Genomic DNA, 8,942 nt, shown 5'->3' with positions numbered 1-8,942 from the left:
TGAATGGAGGTCTGCGCGACACGCAGGTCTGGGGACATACTATACTGAGTGCTCTTGAGGAGCACCTCTTTCTTCGCTTCTCCCCACCTTGAACCAGGACCGATCTCAATCTTTATTACTTAGAATTGTCACTGGCTCCACGACCCACTCCTCCCCTCCTTGCCCCAAACACGTTTTCTGGAGAATTGTTATATCACTGCCTTAAATGGGAAACCAGTATCACTTGCCATAAATAGAAGATAAGAACAAAAATAAACACAAGGAAAACAAACCAAGGTTATTAAATTCTAGCAGGAAACTAGACTTCCAAGGCTTGAGATGTGCCCTCAGTGTAAAAGGGAGGTGGGCCAGCTTGGGAGAGGTGTTAAAGACCTTTTAGCCCAACAGTGATGTTCTCCTCCAGTGTTATCAAGAGGCTGAAAAGAAAATGTTCTGTGTGACGAGGTATAGGGACAATGAAGGGATGCAGTTCTGTGTCTGTCCAACCATCATTTGTATCAGCCAGGGAGCTATAGCCTCGCTTCCAGAACCCTGGACCTGGGGGATGTCTGCTAATCTGCTCTCAGACCTCATGAGAGGAAGAGGGGTCTGGGGGCACCAAGGTGAGGGTCCAGCTTCTTTGGGTGAGACATTAGTGTTCAGTCTGCCTCTATGTCTGCTCAAATATTTGAGCCCAGTTGGGCCAGTTATGGAAATTACCTGGGCTTGGTTATGTCATCTCTAAAATGGGTATGCTATGCTAGGTCCACAGACTGACAAATGTACAAACTGGTCTTGGACTTTGACTGTAAATAGTGGCTTGCTCTTCTTGTCTCTGTGTGGTCTTGGGATTCTTCAGGGAAGTTAACCAGAGAAGATGGGGTAGATGGAGGTGGAGGGACCAGATGGAGGACTCAGCACTTAACACTCCTTGACTGTGATCAGTCCCCTATCCGGAGGATGTGGAATATCCAGACCTCAGAAAGGCTTTGGGGACATACTCAAGACCACCCAGCTGGCAAGTGGCAGAATCCCAGCCCAGTGCTCTTTCCTCACCTAGGCTTTGCTTGTAGAACTGGCTTAGCCCAGGAGGGTTTGTGCTCAGCTTGATGCAGAGGCTGTGAGCCTTGAGCTGGCTGTGAACTTCACAGCAGGAGGTGGGCAGGGTGGTATGTTTCACCTGGATAGCTCGGGTCAGGAGGACTTAAGCCACAGAGCTGGTTCCTTCATCCCCATCCCGGAAACATGGCAGGCGGCCAGCTCTGACCTGGCCCAGGAACCCATTACCTGCTGCTTCAACCCAGTTCTCTTCCATGAGTGGGTCATGCTCCACTGACCATGTCCCCATCTTGAGGGGAGCTGTATATGGAGCTGTGGGGCCCCAGGAGACCCCCCTGTCCCTGCCCCCCCCCTCACCAGTGCAGAGTGGCTCAGTCAATAAACAGGTGCACATAAGGAATTGATGCCCAAGGAAGTTTCATGTGGCAACAGGACACCTTCTCCATGTGCTCACTTTCCTAGGCTTCCTTGCCCACCCCCCGAACCCCCATTTGTACTACCGTCTCACATGGACCACTTATTGTAGCCATCTCCTTCCTTACTGGGCTCTCTATCACCCTCCCTCTCCCATAACCCGCGACCACTTTCATCTTTTTCTAAAAATGCCATCCCTTGCTCAAGAATTTTCAGTGGCTCCCCACTTCTTGAGATACAAAATCTAAACCCCTTAGCCCAGTACATAAAGCCTCCAACCAGGATCTGAGTCTCACCATGCCTCACCATTAGCCTGAATTTCAGTTAATCAAACCACTTCTGGGTCCCTAAAGAAGCTTGGATTTCCCTCCTCCAGTTTTTGGGATGCTGATCCTTCTACCTTTTTCTCTATCTACCTTTTTGTTCCTATCTACCCTTTGAACTTCTACACATCCTTCAAACCACAGTGTCCACACCTCTTCTGACAAAGCCTCCTTGCCTTTCTCATGGTGTGACTCTCATCCTCCTCTGGGCTCCTGTGGCAGCAAAACCTGGCTCTTGCACCCTGGGTAACTGGCCAATCCTTTAAACCTCAGTTTCTTCATCTGCAAAGTGGGTGTTATACTAGTAGCTACCTCATGGCTTACTGGGAGGATCATGCAATGTACCATAAAGGGTCTCCCACCACGGGGGAGTGCATATAGTGGTCTTCATCACGGTTACTTCCTCTATGGCCTGTGACACATTCTGCCTCATGTTTTGGACACATGCCTCATCTCCCCTACTTGCATGTGAGCTCCTTGGAGAGGGGACAGAGCCTGATTCATCTTTGTGTTCCCACATCATTAAGGCCAGCATCTTGCACACTGTGAGTTTTTAATAAATGCTTATTGAATTGTGCTCAGCTGAACAGCCTCAGAGCAGAAGAAATGCACAAGTTCTCCTTGGAGACAAGAGGAAGGGGAGGGCAGACATGGGGAGGCAGATTAGTTTGGTCCTAACAGCTACCACTTACAGGAGGGGAAATGGAGGCTCAGGGAGACTGTGCAAAGCCAGGCAGCTAATAAGGGGCTGAGCTGGGATCTCAGAGACATTTCTTCAAAGGCACATTTACCCAATCAGTGTGTTATCACATCCTTGGCCACTTTTCTAGAACAGTGTTTTCTATCCCTGAATCACCCGGGGTGGAGGGGGGGGGCGTGTGGAGTTTTTAAATGATAACAAAGCACAAGTTCCCACTTGGAGATGCTGATTTAATTGCTCTGGGGTTGGGCCTGAGATCCACACTGTTTAAAGCTCCCCCAGGTGATTCTAATGTGCAGAGTTGCTAGAGCAGTGGTTGGACTAGCAGAATCACAGCATCTAGGACTTGTGACAAATACAGGCCCCACCCCTGATCCCCAAATCTGAAGCTCTAGGGCTGATTTTAACCAGCCCACCTAGTAATTGCCATGCCAAAGTTTGAGAACCGGTGACCAGAAGATTAGAACTGGCAAAGCCTTGTATGTCGTGTGGCTCAGACCTCTCTTGCAAACAGAGAGTTTGTGGCTTGACAAAACTCAACACATGTTAATGACAGGCAAACCCAGAGCCCAGGTTCTGACTCCTCTTTCCTGCTTGAATGCACCATCCAGGGCCACGCGGCCCCTAACTGGGTCTCTGGTCCTGGCAGACCTTGGCATCTAAATCAGCCTTGAGCCTTCAGCAGAGGACAGTGGGGTACCAGTGTACAAGCCCAGCTAGATCAAAGGCACTGGGTCAGGTGCCAGTAAGTGCAGAGAACAGCAAGTAATAGTCAACTGGCGCCACACCTGGCATCTCAGGATCCCACCAGACAGCCCTGGAGGTGGGAGAATGAGGACAGAGGGGTGTCCCCCAGGTCAGAGGTCAGCAGGAGCACAGTTGGACCAGTCACATCCTGACCTTCTGCCTCTGACCACTTCTGCCTCCTGCTAAGCGTAGAGATGCTACTTGTCACATAGCGTGCGTGTGTGCTAAGTCACTTCAGTTGTGTCTGACTCTTTGTGACCCACCCCATAAACTGTAGCCTGTCAGGTTCCTCTGTCTGTGAGATTCTCCAGGCAAGAATACTGGAATGGGTTGCCATGCCCTCCTCCAGGGGATCTTCCCAACCCCAGGATCGAACCCGCGTCGCCTGTGGCTCCTGCGTTACAGGTGGATTCTTTACCACTGAGGCACCGGGGGACCCCTGTCACATAGCAGATATCCAGTAAAAGTTCAATAAATGAATGACTGAATGAATAGTTCTCTTTTTTACAACAAGAATATTGGGTCAGATCCCCTCTGAAGCTCCATCTGATTCCACATTTCTAAGCTGAATAAATCCCACTATAAGGTGATTCAGGTGCCTTCTAGCATGTATAGTTTTCATGAGATTTAGAAAAAGGCACATCTTCTAGGCAGAGGCAGCCCCTCTCTGAGGCTCACAGCTTTGGGAGGGAACAACACAAGATGAATTTCCTTAGCTGAGTGCACTTGAGCAGTGAGCAACCTGCGCAACCATACAGGGCAGCCCCTTGTGGAAGTTTTTTAGGGAGCAGTGATGACCAGGAGGGTGTGATCATTATACCAGGTCAGGCCAAGCTGAGGCTGTGCTAGAAAAGAAAAAACTAGAATGAACCAGAGACATTAATCACAACAAGGATTGTTTATACAGCCCCCAATTCTCGCAGGTACTGGGTTAATCCCTTTATCAAAAGAACCCAACTTAACTAGGCCACATCACTATGTGGGGATGATGGCACTAGTATCCTCCTTTGTAAATGAGGACTTGAGGCTTAAAGACATGTGGGTGAGGAAGACCTTGTACTGGCCCTAAGTCTGCTGAGTGGCAGTGTGTGCCTATGGGCGAGGTTTGCTCTCAGTTACGGCAATAGCAACAACCACAGCTGATTGTGTGCATGTTATGACCATGGCCTTGCTCTCCACATATGCTCCCAGTGAGGTCAGCAGGGAAGGGGTTTTGTTCCTGTTTTATAGGTGACAGAACCGAAGCTTAGAGATGTCAAATGACTTGCCCAAAGTCACTTGACAAGTAAGATGCAGAGCCTGGATTGAAAGATATCTAGGCCTTTGAACAATTAGTCCTTTGATCTTTTGATGGTACCTTTATTTCTTTCTTAAGGCTTGGCCTGAACATGCTATTACAAGCTGTCTCATCTGTGCACCCATCTGCCCATCATCATATCGTCATCACCATTATCTGCTTATCTCTATCACCTCTCCCATCATCATCATCATCTCCCTCTCCATCATCACCATCTCCATCATCTCCTCCATCATCACCATCTCCATAATCTCCTCCATCATCATCTCCATCATCTCCTCCTTCATCATCATTTCCATTATCTCCTCTGTCATCATCATCTCCTCCATCATATCTGTCATCATCCTCATCAGCATCATCATTGTCTGCTTATCTCCATCATCATCATCTCCATCATCTCCTCCCTCATCATCTCTGTTATCATACCTATTACCATTATCATCATCATCATCATCTCCCAAGCTCATGGAACTTCTGCTCTTCTCCAGGTATTTATTGGGCCCCTTAGCCTTGACTTGGTGTGGTCCAGGTGGAAGCAGAAGAGCAACGCAACTTCCTTTAGCCTTGTCCTTTGGATAGGACTCCACTGATGTCTTCTCCATCCTCTATCACGTCTGATCCTCCCACAGCCCTGGGAAACAGAACAAAACATGACACAGAAGAGAAGTTGAGACAGAAGAGGTTCAATGGTAATGGAAGAACAATGGGCCTTCCAGCTTAATATTTATCAGTTGCTTCTCTTAGGTGAGTCTCAAGCTGGGGGTGGGCAGGCCTAACTAAGCATGCTGCACAATTAACTGCTTTAACTTTTTCAACAACCATTAATCTTCTGAACAAGAAAGACTGAGGCTCAAAGATGTGAAGCCCCTTTAACCAGAGGGTACCAAAGACTTTGGGAGTTAGCATGGCTCTCTGGATCCTGACAGTCAGCTGAGCTGCTGGTCTAGCACCTCTTGTCTACAGAGAAGAGCCTTTAAACCCTCAACTCAAGAGAGATCACGGGAGGCCAAACTCACAGAGACTCAGCCAAACACTGCGACCAGTTTTCACCTCTGATTCTAGCATTACTCCCTGTGAGTAATGGGGCAGAGAGGTGCTTGAGTTCTCATTTTTTCCACTGGCACCCACTCCCCATTCCCCATCACTGTCCACCCCTTCATTCAACCCTTGAGCCAGGTGTGGTAGAAAGGAAACAAGCTTGGCCACCAAATGATCTTGGATTTAAATCCTGACTCTGCCTCTTGCCATATCCAGACCTTGGATGAGCTAGTTCCTTGCTTATGGCATCTGCCTCAGTTTCCTCATCTGTCAAATGGGCTGTTATGAGGAGTCATTCATGCCATCATTCAGTCATTCAACAGACACTTAGAGAATACCTGGCTAGGAGCCTGGAGAGAGCCTGTGATTTGTGGAATGCACTGGGGTTGACCAGAGTGAGTTTCAAGCAGAGGAAATAGGACAGGCAAAGGATGAGAAAAAGTCGCCCAGTGGAAGAACAGAAATACACTCAGTTTGGCAGGAAAGCCAGGAGAGGGAAAATAGTACAAGATGAGGCTCAGGAGAAAAGGAGGGGCCGGACGTGCTGAGCAGCATTTGGCAAACAATAGGTGCTCAATCAATGTGAGTTGCCTTTCCCTGAGCCCAGAGCTGAACCCCAAGCCCCAGGTGCAGAGTGATGCTCGTGGAGAGTGGGGAGTCTATTTCCTCTCCTAGTTGGTACCCGGCACTTCTGCTAATGCCACATAATACAGTGGGTTCATTACCTCTGAGTGCTGAGCTGGGAAGCAGGTGGTAGAGGTTTGCCAACTACCTCAGATCTGCCAGAAATAGAATCCAATGTTCTGGGATGCTAATGACCTTGGCCTTGGTGTATTTCTCTTTCCTTTAGTGGTCTCCTGCTGATGGGGCTATCTGAAGAAGAGGAAAGCAGGGTGGTGGAAGCCAAGCCAAGCCAGCCGTGTAGAACCCCAGCTTCAGCCCCATGCAGATGAACCATAAGCCTCACTCTGCATGCCAAATGTGCTTCTGTAAAGTTGTGCATAAGCCAAATTTGTTGTACTTCACATCTTACATTCCATCTGGGTTCCATGATCCGTATCAACTTCTTACAGAAGTTTGCCTGTAAGTGTGGCCACTCACAGTTCTTCCCGGGGAGAAGTGGAGTCTGTTTCCTCCCTACTGGAGTCTGGGGGACTTGCTTTGACCAAGACAATATGGCAGAAGTGACACCATGCCACTTCTGGGCCGGGAAGCTTCTGCTTTCACTGTCTCAGAATCCAGCCACCGCGTAGTAAGGAAATGCAGGTTGCCCTCGGGGAAGGAGAAACCAGGGAGTGAGAAAAGTCCCGTGGAGGATGAAAGGCTTTGTGACACACCCTTCTAGATCCTTCAGGCCACAAGCTGAATGCAACTGCCTGCATGTCCAGTCCATTTCCTGTCTTGTAGGCACCGGGTACTTCTCTTGTCTCGTCCACGTGAGCCGTGTCCAGCCTACCAGAGGAGCAAGAAGAATCACAAAACCATTGTTATTTTAAGCCCCAACTTTTGGGATAGTCTGTTACATAACAAAAGACAACAGAAATAGATCCATTTGCTTTTTGTCTTCTCTCAAACCTCAATTTTGACCACAGTGTCTGCAAAGATATACAGGCCTATCAAATCGCAGAAAGAAAACTGATTTATTCTGGGCCAACCATGAAAATCCAGTGACTCCTTATTTTCCCCACCAGGTCACTTTGTTTAATATCAAAGACGCCTCAGAAGAGCGCCTGTGGGGCCCTTCTGCCTCTCGGTTCCTTCTTCCAACTCACTCCGCCTCCAATTCTGGGATCTGTTTAAGCCCACCCTCCCCTGGGATCCTGCCTCAATTTTGGAGAAAATGTACAAGGCCTATGACTTGCTGACTGTCTTCTAGAATATTCTTAACATTGTGTTCTAAGCAAAGGTGTCATGTCTTTCAGTTTTTTCAGAGGCTACAAGGGAGGTGAACCCTCCTCTTGCTAATACACCCATCCCCTCTCATGACATCATGAATGTGCAGGTGTGCTTACAGAGACCTTCTCCCTGCTCCCTTATTCTTCTCTCACAGGAAGAATGAGGGACAGCCTGGCAACGTTTGTCACTATGCCCTTCCCCCAGGAACTGCATGCTCCTGAAACATGACCACTTTTCAGAGTTGCCACCAATCGGAGCCAAGAGCTGGAGCTCAGAGATGGCTAGGCTGCTAGTCCCCAGGAGAAGCTTCAGTGTTTCCCTGCCCAGCTCAGACTCACCTCCCAGCCTGGGGGTCCCTGCCTGCTACGATGTTTTATTGGACTCATAGATGAATGAATGAACTTCATGAGAGAATGGTGGGATGGTTGAGTAAATGAATGAAAAGGTAAATGAATGAGTGGAGATCCAATGACTGCTACTATATCCAGTTTAGCCACCAGGCCAACAGGTCCTGTCCCATTCCATAGCTTAGATCCAGACACGTGATGGCTGCAACCTCTGCCTCTTTGATGAGCCATGGGACCATCTCACGCTGTGCAGAAAAGCAAGTCTCCTAGACACTTTCTCCTCTTCCCAGCCAAGGCTGTATCATTAACATCAGGATAATTAAACTGTAAACCATCGAAAATCCAAAATAAAAGTAGATTACAGCAGAGAGTTTATTTCCTACTCAGATAAATAAGTTCTGGAGGTGGAGGAGTTGATCCACAGGGCCAGAGGTCTAGGCTTCTTCCAGCTTTCTGCTGTAATGCACTTGAACCATCTGGAAACCAACCACCGCGCCCCTCCCCGCCCCCCCGCCCCGCACCCCCTGATCCATGGAAAAATTGTCTTCCACAGAACCAGTCCCTGATGCCAAAAAGGTTGGGGACCACAGCTCTAAGCCATGCCCACCTCTGCCTGAATGCTTGCCTGAACAGGGAATGAGAATCTCCTAGTGGGCTGCACCAAGATTTCTTTTCTCTTGTTTGTACCCTTTGGGCGAGCACAGCTGGGCCCACTCAGACTTGGCAGGAGCTCCACATGGGAGATAGCCAGGGTATACAGTCACCATCTCTTCTTACAGATGAAACTAAGGTCCAGAATGGCGGGGGTGAGGGGCTGTCCAAGGTCACACAGTGAGCTGAGGACTGAGCTGAAACTAGAATCAAGCCCGATTCGTAGCCCAGTGCCTCCCTGCCTTGGCCCCACCTCAGGTCTTGCTCCTGCTGGCAGATTTAAAAATGCTCTCTCCACAGTGCTCCCACGCAACATGCACGGACCTCCGTGAAAGCTGTAGTGTCCCATGAGGTGATTCGAGTGCATTACATTTATCCTGCTCTTTATTTCTGTTATTATTACCTCAGCTCCACCTCAGATCATCAGGCATTAGATCCCAGAGGCTGGGGACCTCTGCCTTAGAGAGGAGAATCTAAAAGCCCACTGGAAG

This window comes from Cervus canadensis, chromosome 21 (assembly GCF_019320065.1).
Source record: "Cervus canadensis isolate Bull #8, Minnesota chromosome 21, ASM1932006v1, whole genome shotgun sequence".
NCBI classification, from domain to species: domain Eukaryota; kingdom Metazoa; phylum Chordata; class Mammalia; order Artiodactyla; family Cervidae; genus Cervus; species Cervus canadensis.
Note: the sequence above shows the minus strand (reverse complement) of the source record.